At 39.6% G+C, this 22,494-nt stretch overlaps 1 protein-coding gene across 8 annotated transcripts in view; it reads left to right on the top strand.

The window, feature by feature from the left end:
• Positions 1 to 22,494, top strand: part of ESRRG (estrogen related receptor gamma) — a 392,451-nt gene that overhangs the window by 201,334 nt on the left and 168,623 nt on the right. The gene's annotated exons all lie outside the window — the stretch shown is intronic.

The following is a 22,494-nucleotide window of genomic DNA, read 5'->3' as shown; positions in this document are numbered from 1 at the left end:
ACTTTGAAATCCGTGCTAGACTCGAGCAGATTTAAAAGAAGTGAGAAGAGAGTTAAAATCTACTGTACGTGTACATCATACGTATTCTCTCATATTTTTACAAATACCCTTGTAAACAAGCGTTGTAATTTTCCTAAATACGTAAGCTGCCAAAATATGCCTACCCTTGTGTACCAGCTAAGGGTGTGGTAGCACTGAAAAGCATATGGGATAAACAACTTCTCATTTTTCTCCAGGAGGAATATGGTATGAAGCATCTGGGGAAAGTTATTGTGAAATTTTATTCAGCACTGGGTTTGGTGGTGGTTGAGGTTTTTGTGGGGTTTTTTTCAATGACTGCTGCTGCTATAAATTTGATCTCGTGAAGTGATGGGCAACCTTTGCTTCCATACCCATTAATGAAATTTTAGGGTGATTAATACCCCTTTGGATTGGGCCTTTGTATAAAAATCCTTAATTGTTATAAACATATGAGCCATTATAGGCTTAATGCAGAATGAATGATTTTCCAGCACAAGTGGGTAAATCTCCAAGTTATCAGTTCACCTGGCTGATTAAGCTCATTGAAATACCCTTGTGCACTAACTTGGAAATAGTTTGACTTTGCTAATACTGAAAAATAAGCATGAAAAGGTATAAGCAATAAATAAATATGCCTTAGGCTTTGGCCACAATTTAAGGAGGAAAAATCTTTGGGAAAGGGCTGGAAGCATGATATTAACTGGGTTTGGTTTGATATTTGGACAAAGAAATCACTGCTCTGAGCTGAGCAGAGAGATAAGCGCCTTGACTTGCAATAGATTAAGAGCCCTGCATTGGTTAGAACAAACCATGTTTGAGACTCTCCCCAAGTGCCGCCACGTTTAGATTTAAGATTAACTGCAGCAGAATGGCGGAGCGGCTGTTTGTTTTATGAAACAATCACTAATGACATTAAACAGACGGTGCCCCTTCCAACACGATTGTTCATTTGCGATAAACTGAGAGAAGCCCACAAGAGATTGGAAAAGAAAACTCATAAGTGCTTCATTTTCAGGCTCTTACGATGTCCTATTGGAGGTGACAATTAGTGAAAGAGAAGAAGAATCTAACTCCTAACACATTTAGAATTTTTTTTCCCAAATAATTTGTAAATATTAGCTTTACTCTATCTTTATACCAAGGAGCTGCATGGTAATAATATAATGACAAGGTTTTCTGTGCGGATTTTTTCCAACTCTCTCCCTCCCCTCGCTCCTGTCTCTGTGAAGCCCACACTAAGCATTAACAGTATTAAAAAGAGTGTTATCTATTAGTTCAATTAGACATCAGACATTTACTTTTCAATGTATTTGAAGACTGATTTGATTTGGGTCCAATAATTTAAAAATAAGAGAGCAGAGCTGTGTACAGAGCTGTGTACAGATATCTGTAGCTCTGAAGTCTTAATTGCAAATTCAGATAAGGATTAGAAGGGGCTGTATCTCTGTAGACCAAAGGTATTTGCTAATACCTGAGATATAAAAGTGGTTAAATTCAATATTTACTAATTTACGATTTCCACTTTGGATTTTGATTAAGCTTTTTGGTTGAAAACCCCATGTTATTAAGCTGTGATGAGGGAAAAACCACCCCTTTCATAAGCCTCACTTTAACGCTTTATTTCAAATAATTTATTTTGGACCTTCTAAAAGCTGCAGCAGTACTTCATTTAGAGAAAGAAAACCCCGACGATACAAACAAAAACATTGTCAAAGGCCTGCTGTAGCATTAAGCTTTTGTTTTGGAGGGAAAGAAATATATTAATAAAAAGTGTTTTTAAGTGCTTATTACTGAGATGGTTTGTTTTGAAACACAGGCTTTTTCACAGCAGTTTTTACACTTCATTGTGTACTATGAAAGACACACTAAGTAGAGGTTGTCAGGTTCCCATCTGAAGTAGACTACTGCTGGGGAATGGAGCCATTTATGATGCCACTCAAGCAGGACTAATCTAGAGTAGATCTCTTATAAATAACCAGCCAACAAAAATACTAAATCATTCCCCGTTTCTGATTGAAGCAGGCAGGATTGCTGTTTTAAAGAGCAGGAGATGCTCCTTATGAAGGCATACCGAAAGAATTAGCGAATCCCCTGAATATACTTGCACATCACACCTCGGCCTTTCCGGAGGAATCAAAGCATCGGTTTCACGTAGACTAGATTTTTGAGAGTAATGCTTTGTTTTTCAGGCTACCGTTTGATAGATAGGTGCTCTGTGGTTCTGTTTTTGCGGTATCGACTCTGGCTGTTGTAAATCTCCTGTTGTAAAACTTCACGCCGTATGTTCTAACTTGTTGTAAGTGCTCTACCCACACGGTGTAAATGCTGATTTACGAACCCTGCCTTCTCTGGCCAGGCTTCTTGACATCGCACCCTCCTAGCAAGGGCTAGGCTAAAATTGGCTTTTGTGCTTTAAGATGTGTTTTGGCAACATGGTGCTCAGCCTTCCAGGCCTTATTTACATGACTAGTCCCTCTTATGAATAATTGAACTTCTTTATATTGCTTATGGAAAAGAAAAAAGAAAAACCACTTCAAAGTCATGTCCTCCCATTAGGAAATAGGTTCCTGCTTAAAAGGAAGGATATTCATAATTTTTTGAGGCTGGAGCAGCCTTTCTCTGTTTACGCTTAGCCATCAGAGTACGTAATTATTTTAAAAATAATAATTCTGCATTATTGACATGAAGGACTGGGAGGGTGAGTAGGAGAATGCTTTTGGCTCCAAGGATACGATCTGCAATTTGCCAATTAACTTGCCTCTTGTTTTGAAAACTAACTATTGCTTTAGGGACTCATGAACTGTGAAATGCACTTGCCTATTCAGCGCTGCAAGTCTCACTGGTACAGAGGGCAGCCCGCGCTGATGCCAGGTGTTGGTAGTGGCGCACCTTTGCGATGCAAACGTCGACCCGCTTTGCTGCTCCTTTTCCGTTTTGGAGGAAAAATCCTTGGCAAGAATTAATCTCAGGATGAATAACTACCCCTCATGCCGTAAGGAGTACGAGAAGTCCGGTGTTCACCTAGTTTTAAGGCTAGAGAAGTTTTGTGGGCTTACTTCTGTTTCCATCATCTTGGGTTTTTGGTGTTTTTTTGTTTTGGGTTTTTTTTTTTCCCCCAAATCTCCCATTGGTTATTAACGTAGTCGCTTTTATTAAAGACCCGGGACAGAGATCAAATAATTAGTTGCAGAAAAATTTGAAGGGTGAATGTGAAGAAAATGCAAGAAATGGCATCTATAGTATTTCCTGCAATAACATTTCGTAGCTATGTCTTTGTATCTGGCTGTACTAGATTAAGTATCTGAATTTCTTCCACAAAGATGGTCTAAAAGTTCTGTAAAAATCATTATGTGGGTGATATATATACGTTTTCTAGGACTTTGGATGCTTTCTGGAAGTTGCTAGTATCTAAGCAGTTGTGCGTAACTCTAGTTTACATATTTCCTAATGCATTTCCAAGCCATGCTGGTTATTGTTCCAGGCAGGTCAATAATAAAAAGAAAAGAATACAAATGACCTTGCTGGAATCATTGTTTGATAAAGGTCCTTTCTTATTTCATTAGTCTCTAGATTAGTTTTGTGCTGGTATGAGTCCATTCTAACTCTGTTGAAGTAAATCCTTTCGAGTCCCGATTTAGTGATGTAACTAGTAATAAAATTTGGCCCAGTGTAGTTGTAAGTATCCATCAAATAAAAACTGTGGATTAGGAACCAGTAAATTCTAATACCTGTATTGAGAGGGCATCTGGATCACTTTGCATACAGTATTGTCTAACGTGGAGAATGACAGGAAAATAATGTCGAGACAGTGACTGAGATGACAGAGAGACAGGGCAATCAGTATTTTGAAATGGTGGACAACACCTTGGGGAAAATAGAGAGATGGGGTCAAGTAGCAGAGACAAGTCATACCATGTGTCCTTCAAAATATTTGCAATCTACAGTTTTATGTATCCAGGAGTTTTGTGATAAACTTACTTTTTAAGAATACTTATGACTTAGGGGGAAGGAGGAACGCTAAAGCCAGCATAGCTTCTGACCTAGGTAAGGGCTCCAAGCAATGACTGCAAGACAGCCAAGTGTGCCATACTGGGTGGTAGTAGGGGTAGTGGTCATTGCTGAGCTGCTGAAGGCTAGGCAAGGAAAATTTTGGATGCATGGACAAGTGATAGAAACTTGAACTTTTATGCAATATTTTTTCTTTTTTTTTGTCTCTGGGTTTAGCTGTCATATAGAACTTCTATGATAAAACAGCAGTTAGTTGCTCAAAACAATTCTTTAAAATATAGCCTATCAAAGGTTCCTGTCTTTATCCTATTTTTAAATGTTTCTACTTTTTCAGGTACTCTACATATGTATTACCTGTCTGTGTATTTCTATGCCTGTTGGCCCACTGCAGTTTTATTGTATACAAAATGTCTTAGCATCCATGGCTCTGTCTCCTGTTTACACTTTTAGCATAGGAATAAGCAAAAATTTGTCCGTCTCCCTGGCCAGAATATGCTTCCTTTTGTGTTGGGTAGCATCACAGATACTGTTTCTGTCTGGCTGATACTTGTTTCTCAAGATAGTCAATAAGACACAATTGAGTGTCATCGGTATGATAGCACTTAATAGAATATGCTGAATTGGAATGATAATCCCTTATAGCACGGTTTGTATTTTATCTGTTAGTTTGCAACGTCTCTTATGACTGCTTGAAAGAAATGGAGAAAAATGCAAAGGCCAGTCTCTTGAATGGCACAAAAAATAAAGATACAAAAGGCAGAATGTTTGTGGTAAGGTCATATTTAAAAAGAACAACAAAGAAAAAATACCAAAAAGAACAACACAAAACCCTTTGAAGTTAGGGAATAATCTTTTGACGTCAGAAAACTCCAATGAGGGTTGAATGAATAGTGTGTAGGCTTTTCACCTTTTCCATATAGCCAAATAAAGAACGTGTAGTACTTGCATTGACTATCTTGGATACGCGGCCAAAGAGTCTTTAAAAGTTCCAGATCACAAGGTGGAAACTCATTACATTTCATACTGACTCAGGACAGAAATTTGAGTTATTTTCTCTAATTGTGGGTATCTTGCCTTTGCAGTGGAAGTAACTTGAGTCCAGCTTTCAGATTTGAGCCTGGGATTAACATGGCCTTAAAGCTATATTGTTTGACACAGACAAGGTGCTAATATCGTAAGCTGCTAGAGTTTGGTATCTTTGAAAAGCTGATGCATTGCTTCTGAAATTGAGGCGTTGGGAATTAAAGCATACAATCCATGAAGACTTTGCTGTCTGCAGTGTGTACAGGGACATATGTTTCATTTTTCATTTAAAATATGTGCTGAAATTACTGCACCAGAATATTAGTATTTGTTTTGTTTCTCCAGATAACAGTTATTCTGAATTAATCAAAGTGCACTTACCAATTTTTCACGGTGTTAGCAACAATCCGTTAGTTGGTGTTTGGTATTTAAGCCTCTCTTGCCAAAGTTTCAATCTCCACGGCTGAGAAATAAATCTGTTTCTTTGAATAGCAATGAGGGAGACTGGCAAGCATTTAAAAAAGGTAGATGGTGTTCAACTACTAGCAGTTCTAACAAAGTTTTTATCTTCTTGAGATTTATTGGGGGAAAAAGGCTGATTTGTTTTCTAACTGGGTGTTTTTAATGCTTATAGAGAAAAGGTAGTTTAAGGTGCAGAACCTTTCTAAAATACTTGCTCTGCATCTGCCTTTTATTGAAAGTACCACCTTCAGCAGCTGCATCTTTTCAGAGCTAAGTGAAACTGCTTAAAATGCTTCAGTGGTGTAAGATCCCCCGATAAGCCCTTCTACCTTAGAGCTTGCGGGCGGTACCCCAGTATCTCTCAGTTGCTGATGTTTGTCGTCAACATTTCTGTATTAGCTTGCTGGGAACATAGGTAACGCACGTGTTAAGCATCCTTTGGCTTCTGCATTTATCAGTGGAATTGCTTTACCTTGAACTGCTGTACAGAGCTATAGGTAAACAGAGAAGAATGTGGTGAGAAAGTACACGGAAGGGGGATTTGTATGAGGAAAAGTTGCGTCTGCTTTGTTCAATGAACAAAAGAAAGTAGGGCTTTGAAAGGCTGCAAGTATTAGCGTGTTATTATCACATCCTACTTTCTGCAGGCAAAAAAAGGAAGTTTAAAGGACAAAGAGAACTTTTCTGAGAGGCAGAAATCCTCTCTCTACTATCTACGTATTTAGCATAGATGATGTGGGTTGTGTGCTCCAAGTACCACCGCTATTTTGTCTGTCTGGCGCGTGATGCGTTTGCCAGATTAGAAGCATTAGTGCCCTCTATTGTTCATCAGAGAACTGCAAATATTTTTACAGATTATGGTCCTTATTATCACTCTTGGTATCAAACAGATCTTAACAAAACCCACGCACATTATAAAAGCATATTTCTGTAAGCTAAACTGCTTCATCAAGAAGAGTACATATGTTTTTTCACTGTATCAACATTCTGCTACAACTTTTTTTGCTTAGGAAATGCAATAAAATAAATTCTAACCCCTATTAGGGGAGAATATCTTGAAAATACCTGGAGAAATAGATATTCTTTTTGCTCACGTATTTGCTGACGAGTTCACTTCTTCTTTCTGTGTGTAATTTTTTAGCAGCAAAGATATTTTTAATCAAACCACTCTCAAATGTCCAAAAGGAAAGCGTTTTGAAATAAATATTTGATCTTCCCCCCCCCCCCCCCCCCCCCCCCCCAATTCATGTTTTATTTTGAGAAATCAGGCTTCTATTATTTGATAGGCTAGCAGAAATATAAGAGAGTGCAACTTTTCGGAAGAACAATAGAAAAATAACATGGCCAAGCTGTGGGTTGTTTTTTTTTTTTTTACTACATTAAAGTGAACTGCAAGAATGACAACTTCATTCAAGCAGATCATTTGGAATTACATTAAACAGCTGCTATTAAACAGCTGACAACAAAGGAGACCATTTTGATCTCGACAGCAGAGAGATTCTAGCAGCATGCTCCCTCAGTGATGTTATGAAGAACACATTGTGCTCTTGTATACCAACACACAGTGTACTCCCCACTGTGCTTGTTGCCAAACACCATTTTTTCAAATCACTTTGTATTCAGTCAGGGATCCGGGAAGTCCAAATCCAGCCAGACAAATGCAGAACAGCTTAGTTGAAGCAGCTTTAACAGGTGCCATCAGCACAGACTTGTCGAACCAGAGAGACAACGCAAACAGCTACGGAGTGGTGGTCAACAGGGTGTGGATTTGCCCCATTGCACATGATGGCACCGGGGACTAAATAGCTTTTTTTGCCACAGAGGCTGGCGAATGGCACTTTGGTAAAGGGGAGGGGACGCGACAAGGAAAACACGTGGTAGCTCCTTACAGACGGAGTCTGCTAGACTTTTATGCTCACATTAATTTGTTCTTCTCGGTCGTGCCAGACGCCGGGTGGACCAGAATAAAATGAGCCTACCTGTAAAGGGATAAATGGAATGAATGTAGGATTGATTTAGGAGGGTGCTTCCCGTGCTTGAGATAGTTGACTGAAGGATGAGGAATAAAATAAGAGTAGAGATAATTGGATGGGTCATTGTCTTGTGCTGTCCTTGTCTTTCAGGGTATGAGAGGCATCCTTTCATTATATCATTGTAATCTGCCGTTGCTCGTAACATGCCACGTGTGTTGCCCGTGAAGTTGTGTTAGCTGTTCCCAGTGCTTAGTTAGTGTAGTTATCCCGTGCTTTTTCTGCCTTTTCAGCCATAACCTTGACCTGCTCTGTGCTGTTGACCTTCTTCTGTAGGCGTGGGGGTTTTTTCAGGTGGTGTAACAGAGACAAAAAAAAAGTTACAGTATTTAAAGCAATTGTATATTCTACTATTTTCTTTAAGTGAGGACTTTGTGTAGTGGTCTCTGAGTGACGTGAAGGGATATAGTTGATCGGGGGCTAGAATATATTTTATTGCCCTCTAGCAAAAGAGGGAAGTTCCAGCAAATGGTTTGTCTAAATGTTCAGATTTGAATTTCAAATTGCAACGTAATATTTACTGTGTTGGAGAAATATGAATCTTTACTTCCCTGAGAAATTTTGCAAGGCCATAAACTAAATTTTTATGTTAGGCCCTTAGTTTTAGTTTTATATTTGTATTTACATGAATAGTCCTTCTCACTTCCACAGAACCATTTTGCAGGCTTGTTTTAAAGAATGCATAGTATTGGTAAGGAAAAAAGTTTAAATTCTGCATTAGATGATGCTTATCTGGGCCGGAAATTGGAAACTTTGTTTTACTGTAAGAAAAATTCTACCTTTGTTATTGTTGTCACACGAATGATGAGTAAAAATGGGAAGGTGGCCTGGACAGAAGTGTTAGAAATTAAGGATTGTAAGGGATGTCTGTCCTTGGTCCTTTGCCACGTGGAATAAAAAGTAGTGAATTGTGTTGACATTGGATGTGTGCAATTCCAGTGTAGTAGTTTGTTGAGTTTGAGCTGAAACGGGACTGTAGTGAGTATCAAGCTTGACTGTATATCACGAGTAAAAAAAACTTCGTATGGAAACTTCTGTACTTGGCTTTACATCACATATTTCAAAAAGCACTAGTGCAACAAAAAACATCAAGTGATCCAGAATCTACTACAACCCATAGTTACCTCAATGGTCAATTCTCCCCCTTGTTTCATCATATCTCTAAACTGCATTTGTCTAAAGAACTGTCTGGCCTGAAAACCTTTGGCATATGTGCATTTTGTGAATTTTCATCAAGTCAGCTCTCTGTCTTTGCTAAGCTAGATTCTTATGATAGTGAAGTTATTCCTAGTCGTCTGCAGTTTATGGTGAAGTGACATTTCATTGTACTTGAAATGCCAGAATAAAAAGTATTTTCAAAGAAAAAACCAAGCCAAACCAAACCACATCCCCAAGCCCCCTGTGTCTCCAATTCTAAAGCAATAGCTGCAATTGGGCTTGAGCCTTTAATGCTGCAGTGGCTTTTAATTGCCTGTATTGTGTTGAAGTATTGTACGTATGGGGAAGTTTCTCTCAGGTGCGACAATTAATTAAACCAGTTTTCCAGGATATGAATGCGGCTTGCTGTTCATTGTCCGTTTGTGCAATTGAGTGTTGTCCTTAAAAACAATGGGTCTTGGCTGGTAGCGGCACACAGGTCTCTTGTGCTCAGCCTCAGGCTGTGCCTCTTCCCTGCTGGAGACAGTGAAGGGGATGGGTGGAGTTTTGCTCTCGGTCTTTGCGGAAGGATGGCTAGGTGTTTCTGATTTAGTTTTGACTTCTGTCCTGCTGAGTCCAAGATACTTCTTTTTCTGAGCTGGATTACGTTTAGTGAAACACAAGTCCATATCGATGTGAAAAGGAAGCACTTACTAAAGTCGAGCATTAGGCATTCACGTTTACGGAGGTCTATGTGCATGTTATGTCCAGCATCATGCAATGGCTTGTATGCTTATTTTTCACCAGTAAGGAAAAATGCTGTAGAGATGACATAAAAACTCAGGTAATGAGTAAATAAAAGGAAAAATAATCTAGAAGGAGATCAGAGTGAGGCTGAAAAAGTCTAACTTGAAAGCAGCTTTGTTTCTTTATGTGCCCTTGTATCGGCTTAAAGTAATTTGTCTTTAACTGATACACATTCTTCTCAACATATAGCTTAGTGTTAAGGAGCTGACACTCAATGGCAAGCCACAGGAAGGCTGAAAAGGCAATATCATGAATAGTGAACTCTCTCTTGGTTTCCTTGACACCTGCATAGTGCATACTGCCAACTATGATAAATGGAGCAGAAACATAGACACTTACTAAAAAGATGGAGCAGAAGCTAAAGGCTGGAGCGAGAGACATAGAAAGATGTATGCTTGATCTCACTTGGAAAGAGAAACAAATGGGTAGGGGAGCAAGTGAAGTTGAATGACATCTTGAAGACAGGAAAGGACTGAGGCTGAAGTGGCAGGAGGCCAGCAAGAAGAGCAGATGGGAGGTGGGACAAGTTTATTACCAAAGAGGCCATTGGGTAGTAACAGTGCACATATTGCTAGAGAAACAGATGAGGTGAGCTGATAATTCTTCTGAATTCTATCTGAACATGTCTCCTATTCAGATTCCTTGTTTCTTGAAGTTGGTATACTTTTTGGGAAACTTCCCTGGCAGATGGAAGAAGAAAATTGTGCCATGTGATGCTCTCAGAAAAGCGATCATTAGAAAGACAGCAGAGCGGGATAGGGGAATGGAGCTGCGTTCCATAATGTTTTCGTCAATGGGAAAGATTGTGTTCATAATTCTAAACTGTTGCCCATGGAGGAGCAAGGTAACATTAGAGAAGCATATTTTGATAAAGCTGTTGACAGACGAGTGGGTCTGACCTGATGCTGGAAGAAAAAAAAGCTGACCTTGTAAATGCCCCAAAGAGCAGCAGAAATGATGTTTTGCCTGCAGGGCTCATTAATTAGTTGAATTTCTCATCTAATCCTTCTGGGTCAGCTGTGTTGCTTACTCTACTCCAGAAGGGGCAGGCTTGTAGAAACCATCAGGATAGGTATCTTCCAGATGCAATACACAGGAATAAACTATGTACGCAGTCAGGGAAGCATAGTCTGCAACTTCCGTCCTCGCATGTTTACGAGGGGGCAGAAGTAAGTGGTTATTTTCATTTGGGTAACTAGTTAAGCCTATTAGATGACCTGACTTGAGATTCAAGCAGACCTTGGACCAATCTCTGGAAAGTGTTTTCCTTTGTTACTTTTCTTCTTAACTATCCAGCTACGGTATCTCTCTTCCATCTGTACTAGTTGTTTTTTTAATAAATCAACAGACATAAGTAGTTCCAACAGTGCAGTAGTATGTGATACCTCATAACGTTTCTAACACTATGGCCTAGAAAAATGTTTTAAAATATTGACATGTTAGTAGCAATTATTTAAATTTTGCTATGTTTTATTTTTATCATAGCAAGTTTAAGGACTAAATTTTGCTCTGCACTGCACCATATGCGCACACCTTGTATGAAGTGCGCTCGTGTTGCCTGCACAGTTGAAGGTAAAAGTGATCCGTCACCCTGACAGCATTTGAGGGATCTGCAGTGCTTTAGGAGGTATGATACCAGGACAATCGGTAGTTTCGTACCTCCTCAGCAATAAAGCCATTTTCAGTGCTAAGGATAATAAAAGTTGGCTGTTCTCTACTAGCACTTGAAGAGGCAGAATGTACCCTAACCTCTTGATCCAACTCACGCAAAGGCGACAACAGGCAGCAGCTTTTGAAGCATCAGTGCTAGTAAAATTAAAAACAACGGGCTGCTTTAAGGAGCTTCACGTTTCCTTTGAATCCAAGTAAGCGTTCTGCATTCCTCACTGTCTCTGTGCATAACTGCCTTGTTTTTTGGCAATAATAATATCATTTTATGTTAACGTGATGATATTCATGCCTGTAAATCTTCAAAACTGTGTGAGTGAGAAAAAGATAGAGAATCACTACTCATTGCAACCACCTCTGGGGAGAAATTCAGCATTTGTTCAACAGCAAAGAATAACCTTACCTGGAAGTTCAGGACAATTAAAGTATAAGCTAGCAATGTAAAATTCAGTATACTACATAGAAGGTATATTGTGCTTTAGGATATAGTAAGTAGGACAAAGAGACTGACACCCTCCCACCCCCCTCTCCATGCTTGCTACCCCAGATTACTTCTGTATATGCAAATAAACATGTGGATAACCCCCTCCGCAGTGAAGTTTCTTCAACTCCAGATTGTGTGCACAAAGCCTGTTTTGTTACCCTCAGCATTTGAGAGCGAGGGAGACGGCCAAGAAGACAGATACAACGTGTGCATCTATCTATCTATCTATCTATCTATCTCACGGAAAGCCAGACTAAAGCCAAAGTGTCTATAGAACTGTGTCGCTGTAATTTTTTTTCTTGCTGTTTAAAGCCTTAGCCTGTATTATAACTGGCTTAAGTCCTGTCATAACACAGGTTTGATCTGGAGGTTTCAGTTTGTGCAGGGTTTTTTTTTTGTGCGTGTGTCGTTTCTAACTTCTAAATGAGACGATATTAATTTTGAAGGAATTAGCCAGAAATTTCCTCATACTGCAATGAAATGGCGTGAGTTAGCCAGACTAGCTGCTAAAGGTTTTCTAATGAAAACTAGGGTGATATGAAATTTCCCTGATAAAAGGATCTCTCCATTTCATCTGCTGTATTAAATCCCAGCCTAAAAGGGACAGAGGGAGTCACAAATGGTTGAGTAGATATTAGCTACGTTTACGTTCCAGGGACGCTCCTTTACTTCTGTTACGGTCCAAACAAAGCCTGAAGATCTGGAGGGTTGGGACTATTTTCTTCCTCGAGGCTGGCAAGCTCCTTAAAAGTCTCGATAGCTTTTTCTTTTCTTTTTTCTTTTTATTCTTTTAACCGGTTCCTTTTCGGATAGCGTGGGAGGGTTGCAGGTTGTGGTGTGGACAGGTGTTTGTACGAGTGCCTTCCCCCCAGGGCTGGGGAGGGGGGGCACCGGGAGGTGTGTTGAGTGCTGAATGTTAAGCTCGTTCCTTTGTATGGCTTAGAAATCTCTGTTGTCCAGAATTGTACAGATAAGGCAGACCCATTTGCTTCATTGTCAGGCAATGTAGCTGAATAGAAATGCAAATGTGACATAAGGGGACTGCGCTGGGGAGGCGTTTGCTGTTCCCTACTATAACAGTGCTCCTGGCTGTTGGAAAATTCCTGCAGAATCCAAGGGGGGGTTATTTATTTATTTTTTTTATAATTAGCTACAGGTTATAGGGAAGATTCTCCGAAAGAAAATGTATCTCTCTTGCAGATGCTTTTATTTTTATGCAGTGGAACGGCTCGGTTTTAACTCCCTTATCAAGAGCTGCATGCACTGCCCAGACTAAATTGGGAGCATCTCCACACTGTTTGACAAATAGATTTTTTGTAAACTGATTTAGCCTTTTCATTGTTTGCATTTCATTATATAGCAGACTTCATGTCACAAAATCGGTATTCATTCAAAATAGAGAATTTAGAGATAGGACTGTAGCTAGATAAAAAAAATATTGCACAGGTCAGGTCTATTAACCATAGAATAATAGCAAGTCAGTGATCCAAGGGGTAGTTCTTCTGCAGGGAAGGGCTAACATAACTGAGGTCAGGAGTCAGACCTCACGACTTCAAATGTGGCTGTCGCCAGATTTACAAGTAAATCTACTGGGAAAACAGGGAAAATGAAGGGACCTTGCAGGATAAGGAGAGAGAAAGGCAGCCCAGCTCTTTCATCTTAAATCTCATGCTTCTCAGTGGGTGAAGAATAAAAGTCTGATTTGCTGAAGTGTTTCACTTTACTCAGAAACTCTGAGTTGCATCTTCCAAAGCATGATTCAGGGATCTAACTCAATCGGGTTTAGAGAATTTATTTGGAAAAATAACATTAAAAGAGGACTGATTCTTGTTTTGCTGCCAAATTCATTATTGAATAAAACCCGTTAGCATTCTGAAAATATGTGTACCAAATGCAAACAGTGCTAAAGAATATAGATATGGCCTTTAATAAGACTGGAGCAGTTTATGTTAATGCCTCAGGAGCAGATAATCTGAAGTTGGAGTAAACAGGTCAGTAGGAAGACTGAGTTGCAACTTTTCCTTTTGATATTTTATTTCTGAAAGCCTTTCCAATTTTTTTAAAGCCTATTGTTTCCCTGACAGTGTTAGAGAAATTCTTGCCTCTCTCTTAACAGTCACATTGTAATGGTTGCATGCAGAAATTGCTTTAGATTTTCTTATTATAATAGCTCCCTGCCGTCATCCTCATGCTCATAAACTTCAGCTGTTTTGAACGTAGTCCTGGGAGGGTTCAAGGCAGGTAACAGTCGGGGTGTTCCCCACGAACTCAGTAATCCATTGGGTAGTGTTGTTTGAACTCGTGTTCAGATAAGTTGTAACTGTATTCTTCGGGGTTATCTGGTCAGTAAAGATACTGTATTGCAGCGGTAGTATTAGATCTATTTTCTAGATGCACAAAAATGGATGTGCTCTCAGGAAGCAGGTATTAGGAATCTGTTCTACAGTGCCTTATTGGGGGGAGCGCTACTCAACATGAATTTGTCTGAGAAAGGGCTGTAAAATCTGGCTCTCGGGTGACAAGTACGGCATGTAACACGCTGTGACTTGGTGTGCTTTCAAATCAGCTCACCTGGTGGAAGCTCCTTAAGCAGAGAAGCGGGGACTTTGGAGGGACAAAATTAATAAAGTTGCTTCTAACTAGAATGAAAGATGGAGCTGTTCACTTCTGCATACATGTGTTGGTTTAGCTTACTTTTTTACTATGTATTTTTGTGTGTAAATATATGTAGATAACCAAGAGCCTATAATATCATAGATTTACGCGTGTGTTTGTGTAGGCGTAGGCGCGCACACGCATCTACAGTAATTGAACTGAATGTTTTGTGATACAAGTGTCAGAAGTGCAGTAAGTCTAAAGGCTGTACTTTCTGGATCAATTCACACCTTGAGCGAGTGCTTTAGCAGGAAAATATTGACGATCTGCTTAAAAGTCATACTGCTATTTTATTGCTTTATTCAGCATACTTGAATCAAATAATTACAATTCTCACTTTTCCTTTTTTATCTGTGAAAGACAGAAATTTCTGTCATAGGCAAGTTAAGCTAAATTTCTGGAAATGTGACACCTGAAATGGAGGCAGAACTGGTGGGAGAAAAAAACTAATATGAAAAACTTAGGTTTGCATGTTTCTTAAGATGGAATTTAGAATATAAATCCAAATTTGCAAGCACGTGAATTAAGCTGGAAGAGCATATGCATAGTGTTTACACCTTAACCATTACACACAGAGCTAAATTTATTGATTTGAGATTGAATAATTGAATAGGGCTAACTGTCTGGTCAATAGGAGTGAAGCTGCTATAGGACAGAAACATAGGTGATAATAGAAGGCTTTAGCTGCAGAAGGTTGTCATTACTATTATGTTGTCTCATTTAATCTTATTTACTAATACAGTCAGAAAAAAAGTTTTCAGTGTAATAACAACAGCAAACAGACTTTTTTTGTTGATGTGTGATTCTTATGTGTTGTATTAAAGATGTTAATATGATCCCGTTAAATGTTAGCGTACAAGCCTACTAGAGATAGCAGGGTTGTTGCACTTGTATTGTGTGTACTGACAGAGTTTTGACTGGACTTCCACCCACCACTAAGTGGGAAATGAATATAGGAGTGGTGAACAGCATCGCAGTGCACCCTGATATGTTCTCTAAAGGCTTCCTTTAAGACCACCAGATCTCTGATGTTCAGGTGGATGGAGCTGTAGGACCTGGTCAAAGAGCAATTGGTGGTGAATTCCATGTTTCCTTGGAATTGCTGGAACCGTACAGTTACCCATCTGGGAGCTGTATATCCAAGAAAACCTTTATTTTAAGTCTCTTCATATTAATGACTGGGGAAAAGAACAAGATGTTCTTAACGCCTTCCTGTTTTATATACTTGTGTGTCCAAGAAATCATTTGACTTGGAGTCTGGATATGAATATATACAAAGTTTAAAATATTAAGGGCTTAGTCGGTCAGCTGATATATGCATTTAAAAGAAGCCATAGATACAGAAAGAAAAATTAGATGTTACCATAGGGACAGATTTCAGTGGCCTTTAGTACGGAAGTCTCTACCTGCTTTAGATCTGAGGTGTCTAGCGATGAGTTAAGGGACCTTATGGGAAGGGAGGATTTGTTTACTCTTGAGCACGTGAACTCAACCTTTGTTACCGGTTTCTTCTGACTGTTTCAGAGCTGTTAATTTCCCATGGTGAAAGCTCTGATTCACCGGCACGGTCAGGTTATCCTGAGCTGAGGACATTTCATTAGTCTCATTTGTCTCCAGTATTAATTCTGTGCCAAATTTTTGCTTCCCAGGTCAGTGAAATGTTAGAAGATAGAGAATCTCACCTTGTTCTTGGAAAGAACAGTTATATATTTCTATATTACACTGAATTCTTCCCTAATAGTTATGGATGACAAAAGTAGGACACCCATGCAGAAAGTCCCTGCTTGACAAGCAGATCGGTTTTTGGTTTTCAGTACTTAAAATAGATGCTTTCCTGCTTGTCAGTATTTATTGTAGCTAAACTGTGTTTATAATTTAGTGTTCCTCGCACCTTTAAAAAGTGCAACTCCTTTAATCTATTGTTTTAAAAAGCATGCATTAGATGTCAGACAACATAAAGACAGCGTGTAGAGATAACCCTGATGTAAGTGATGGTTCCAGTCATCTAGTGTATGGATAAAAGATTTCTGAGGCTATGGTACTTGGCAGTTCAACATGATCTGGCTGTTTGTTAATCAGAGAGCACGAGAAGAACAAAGGAGGGAGAACAAAAATGTTGAAAAAAGTGTTGTATAGCTAGAAGGTGTACAGTGGGACAACGAATGCAGTGGTAGGATTGGATAAAGCAGAGTCATGGAAATGAGGAGCCATAGAAGGGTAAAATTTGTTTCACTTTGTTTCGTGTGACTTGAGTTTGTTGGTAAAGGGGATAACGTTTTGTATTCAGTCAGAGAGCATGTTCTGTAAATCTCTTCAGTTACCCGTTCCCTGGGTGTCGCAATAGATTAAGTCGCTGTGTGATGATATGACACCGCCATCACTCGTCTTCCTGGGATATTGCTGGAGGCAACAACAAACCTGTGTCTTTGGCACATGTGAAGGAATTTAGTGCTTGAGGGGTTAAATTACACAGGCTCCCCTGTGGATCAGCTTATGCTTGGACAGTAATAATAGCAATAACATTAATAATAAAAATGCCAGAGCGAAGGGAGTGGAGGGGGAGCAGGGGGAGAAGAAGGAAGAGTGATGGAAGATGGGTTGGGACAGTCGGGGAGGGGGGAAGGCGGGCTAGAGAGAATGCCTTTGGTACTGCAGGTGTACTGGCTCCAAGTCAGGTGTCGTAGGAGCCTCTGCGACATGCACATGCACAAACACACATTGCGGGAGCTTTGGGGACGGTTGGTGGCTCTGGGCGTGTGTGTGCGTGCGCTCCCGCTTCGAGCCATGATATCCTAGGGCAGTGTAACAAGCAATTCATGTCAGCTCACAGTAAAGATTATTGGTGTTTTCACTGGGGAAATATTTACGCTCCATCTTCTTCTATTTTTAGCACTTTGAGCTCACAGTCAGGTAGAAGGGCTGGTGGGGGAGTGGGAAGAGACCCGTTGAGGGACACGTCTCATCCCTCAATTAGATGGAGCTAAACCCCTAATCTTGCTTAGGAATAGCTGCTGATGCTAAGTTTTCTTCTTTCCCTTCTGGTTTGGTGGGATATTACATTTCACTGCAGTACAGGTGATAGAATAGGATGTCAACTGGAATGTTTTGGTTCTAACAGAAAGCACAAGTCCTTTTTAAAGAAGGTATTTTTACATAGGTGAGGCATCCAAAAAAACCAAAAGGTAACATAAATGCAGAATAATGTGGATTTTTTTTTAATTTTTTTTTTTTTTTTTAGTTCCTGGATAGAAAAGCCGTCACAGTAAGGAACAGCAATTTATTGCGTTGGGGAGGGGGAAGAGAAATCTGAATTTGTTCTCTTTCAGATTTGTTGTTTATCATAATAATCCTTCTAGTGAAAAGAGCTAATTTAGTCTTTCTATAGTAATATTTTAAGTGTGATTATCATAACATCACAGCTGCTGAAAAGGTCTAAAATAGGACATTGACCTTGAACATGTTCCTGCGTTTAGTATGTGGTGCTTAACATTCAAGAAACAATATAACTGCAACTCATTTATTAATGTATAATCTCAAAATGTTAACTCTTGCTCTGTAAATACATGCCACAAGGATTGTAGAAAGCTTGCAGTATCCCATAAAGTACACGTGGTATTTTATCAGTGTAAATATGTATAAGATTTTCAAGATTTCTGCTGGGAATACTCCATAACTAAAGTAAGTTTTCCCTTTGGTACTGCACTAGTTTATGATTTAATTTTTACTGACATTCCACCAGTCATATTATTAGCTTCACAAAATGAAAGTGAAATAATCCTGTATTAATTAAACAGAGCAACTGAATTCCCTCAGTCATCTTATCCTTGGCTGTCTGAGACAGTAATGCACTTCAGCTTCTCTGAAGAAACTTACACTAAAAAAAGAGCTTGGGGTAGTAGCGAGATATCCATATTGAAGTGTGTGCCTGAATTATCTTTAGGGAGTAGACCTTTTTTGGTGGGTGACAGGCAATGTGCGTACAGCTCCTTTTCTTTTTCTTTCTTTTTTTTTTTCTTTCTTTTTGTCAGAGGCTTTCGAAAAGGTGTTGCGTCAAGAGAATAATTTTCATTTATAGCAATGTGAACTGTTTCTATTCTGTACCGGTGAAGGCAGTCATTTAAATACCCATGCCCGTGCCCTTGAAAATAAAACGAGGAGAAAATATGGAGTATTTATTTGAGACCAGATGAATTGAATGTAGTTCGGTAACATGGTAAGGCAATTGCTGGTATTTCACGGAGGCATTTTTTATATACTGGAACTGAGTGTAGCAGCAAAAGCTAAAAGCCTTGCTCTGTGTATTTGTGAATGCACTGTGGAAAAGTTCTAAGGAGCATTTGGAGATTGTGTTATGTGAGCTTTTTTCCCCAAGATCAAAACAAGGAGTAATTAATGCTAAATACAGATTGAAGTAGCAGATGGCTTTAAAGTAATAACCTGCTACAGTTTGTCCAACTATGTTCAAACAGGTGAGCAGAATTTGGAACTTTTGTAGCATTTGTTTTTTTAACTCAGTAGCGGTATATCCAGGGATGCACCAAGTGCCTTCCAGTGAGAAGCACAAAAGGCAGAAGACCAGTAGACAGTGACACTATTGTTCTAATGTTGTTCTCACTGTAGCATAGCACATCTGAGTTGTGTTTCTTTAATTAGGGACTGTGAATAAAGAGAAAATCACATATTTGATGATACTTTGATATTTATTTCAAGCTCTTAACAGTATGATTATTTTCCAGCTATACTTTGAATAAGGTACCGTGGCAAATTTCCATCTGAAGTAACAGAATACTTGTTTTCAAATAAATTCTCAGCAGCTAATAGACTTTTTCATATTCTTGCTCCTTCCCAGATGACTCGAGCTTGTTGCTCCTTTTGGGAAACACACATTTGACACAATGCACTGTGCAGCTTCTGTGAAGTGCCACTGAATCTTACTTCTTCAGTTGCCTTGAGGTAGTTGTGTTTTAAGAATCTGGCTGTTTGGATGCCTTGAAATGTCTATAGTATTTAAATGTGAAGATGCTTAAAGATGTACTGTTCAGCACACAGGAAAAATCATACGCACAGAGAGACATGGAAATGTAGGTGCTGCTCGGTAATGCCCCTTCACTGGTACAGGCGCTCATGACGATTTTTTCCTTCCCCTCTCTGATTCCATCACCACTGTTTTGTATAGACTCCTTGTGGTAAGATTTTGCACTGTACGTTGTGATAAGTTAGTGCAGATGTGTGTTTGCATGCGTGTTCTTATTCTATATCCCCTGAAAAAATGCAGTAAACTGATACCTGTTTTGCTTTTTTTTTCTTTCCCCTACTACTGTTTTTATTTATTTCTACAGAAAAGCTTGAGAAAATGAAGCTACACTTAGCCCCAGTTTATTTGCTGCTGTAATCTCTTTCTTATCTTTTTTTTTTTCCTTCCCCAAACTGATCGGTAACTGTGAAACCCAAGTTCAAGAATGTAGTTGGAATTCCAGGCCCCAGTGTGGTGGAGGTGACACTTTCAGTCCCGGGGGAAGCAGCCAACTGCTTCGTTTATCAACATGCAAAGTACAGCACTGTATTTCTGGTTCTCCAAGAAGCAGCACTGGCAGGGAAGAGAGCCGCTTGCTTGGATGAAAGATGGTTGATAGAAAGGTAGTGATGGTTCATAGGCGGAGAGGAAAAATGTATTATTCGGGGGGTGTAGAAGAGGGTAGAGGACAACAAGCCAACAAGGTAGCAGAAACTATGTGAACCTGAAAAGGAGGGCTTGCAGGAAGACAGACCATGACAAAAGGAGAGAGACCATCACGTTTCAGCACCTGAATATAAATATATAATCTTAAGAGATAATGAACAAAAGTAGAAATGAAGCTAACCTGTGCTTTGGTAAGTTTCAAAATGGATTAACTGTCATATTTTAAGGAGGGTGTATTCAGGGAACTTAATAGAGAAAAGTGGCCTTATAAAATTATTCATGTATAGGGATTCTTTATGGGTGATTTTTAAATAAGAAAACACATACACATGAAATTATTTGAAGGAATTTTAGCATAAAAATATTGACAAATAGCAATTTTTGGTATAAATCTATAAACAAACACTCAGAGACACACACAGTACAAACAATATATTTGTATTTTCACACTTTGCCAATGTGCACATGTAAATCAGTTTGTAGGAACTGTATTTTGGGTTTATATAGTAATACAGATACCTATACATAAAGACATCATATTCAAGTTCTGATTTGATTCCAAAATCCACATTTAACAAATTGTTACTTAAAGAGGGTGTTCTAATACTGTAACATGATTAAGTGCCTCATTTTAAAATTTGATAAAAACTGATTTTTTTTTTGTCTCTGATGTTTCTACAGAGTGCTTGGATTTTACTCTACATTTCAGAGCATTTTAATTCACTGCTCACAAGCGAATTTACATCTTAATTACAGAGTTCACATTTAACAATATAGACAGCATAATGCTACTGGTAATTAAGCTTTTACTACCTGCTTTTATACAGTAGTCAGAGCTGTAGTTTTGCTGTGTGAGTTCCAATTCCTAAACTTGCATGTATTTATACCAGGTTTGTAGGAAGCAGGCCCAGTCTTCACATAAAGTTAAATACATAACACTGGACTCTCTCTGCTGTAAACATATACAAACATGTCCATTGAACATATGTATTTTGGAGTTGGGTTCTGCTGCTGTATTTGTTTGGTAAAATGCTGTGAAACAGATCTGGAGAGGGCATTTGTGTTCCCATTTGTGAATGTTATTAATGCATTCTGAGGGTGTGCACTGACTTGTTTTGATCTAAAAGATTGCCATTTGCATCATGTTAGGGCTCCAGTCACAAAAGATTTTGTAAGAGTTGAGCTGAATTGTAAAAAATTATGGTCTTGCCAGTTGTTTTTTTCTTTTCCCTTGCCAGAAATAGCCTGCATCTGTTTTCACTGGTAGGGGCAAAAACACTTTGAACCTGGAAAATAAGTATGGTGTCTTAGTTGTAATATTAAGTAAAAATAGGAGCTGTTGAGAGAAAAAAAAAATGCACCCCCAGTTCATTACTGATCCTTTGAAAACAGGGTGTGTGCGTGTGTTTCAGTGCAAACAGTGTCTCTGAATTTGAGTATGGTCGTTTTCTTGGAACAAGTTTAATCAGGGACCTTTCATTCGACAGAGATGAGCAACTCTGAGCTGGCTCTAAGCAGTGGTTTGCTGGAATTGGGCTTGGTGATGTTTATGCAGGCATACAGGCAGGGCTACGTGTTTATTTCCCTTTTAGTTCGGTAAAATTTACTTTACAGGACACCAAATCCCAAAACACTGTGGAGGTTTATGCACACTGCCAGATTCACTAATGCAGACCTACTACAGTGTGGTCCTTATCTTGTTAAAATGAGGCAGGCTGAGTTAGTCCACTATAATCCCTCCACAGTTACAGAAGAAATTGATCAGTTTTGGAGCTTTTCTTTCTCTTTCCTATATCTAAAGATATACATCTCAACATCTAAATATTCGCCCAGGGACATACACCTTAAATATACCCATGTTAAGATGTAGCTAACCTGTATAAAAACACACATACCCGTACACACTCCCAGTTGCACCCGTGCTGTCAAGGAATGGATTTGAGTGCTAGTTTTGTTAGGAATGTCCTTTTTTAGTAAGTGCAAAATGAGGCTTTTAATTTTTTAAATAGGTAATTATATATTTCTATACATTTTTATGTATTTATAGAATTTCTCTCTATATTTATCTATGTTATACATAACAAAATACCAGCCCCCCCCCCCCAGCAACTCGGATGACAATGAAAAGTTGAGTTACCCAGAAGCTTCGGCAGGCCGCACTTGCTGTTATTATTATTTATTTTCTCCCCGGCGCCGAGCAGTTCCAAAGGTTAGGGAAGCGGCGGTCAGAAGAGCACGCCGAGAGCCGAGCCCGCCCGGCCCCGGCCCCAGCCGCCACAGAGAAACGCCGCAACCGGCAACGGCAGCGCAAACTTCACCCGCTACCTTTACGCGCGATCCTTCGCGACCTTAACCGGGAGCCCGCCGAGGTACCTGCCGAACTGCGCCCGAAGTTCGAGCCGGCCTCCCCGCGGCCGGGAGGGGCGGGGAGGCGAGGGGAGGGCAGCCCCGGCGGGCCGGCCGCCGGCGGCGCGGACATGTCTGCGGGCTCTGCCCCAGCCGCCGCCGCCGCCTCAGGC

Source organism: Mycteria americana, chromosome 3 (assembly GCF_035582795.1).
Source record: "Mycteria americana isolate JAX WOST 10 ecotype Jacksonville Zoo and Gardens chromosome 3, USCA_MyAme_1.0, whole genome shotgun sequence".
NCBI classification, from domain to species: Eukaryota; Metazoa; Chordata; class Aves; order Ciconiiformes; family Ciconiidae; genus Mycteria; species Mycteria americana.
Note: the sequence above shows the minus strand (reverse complement) of the source record. Positions and strands in the feature narration are given on the sequence as shown.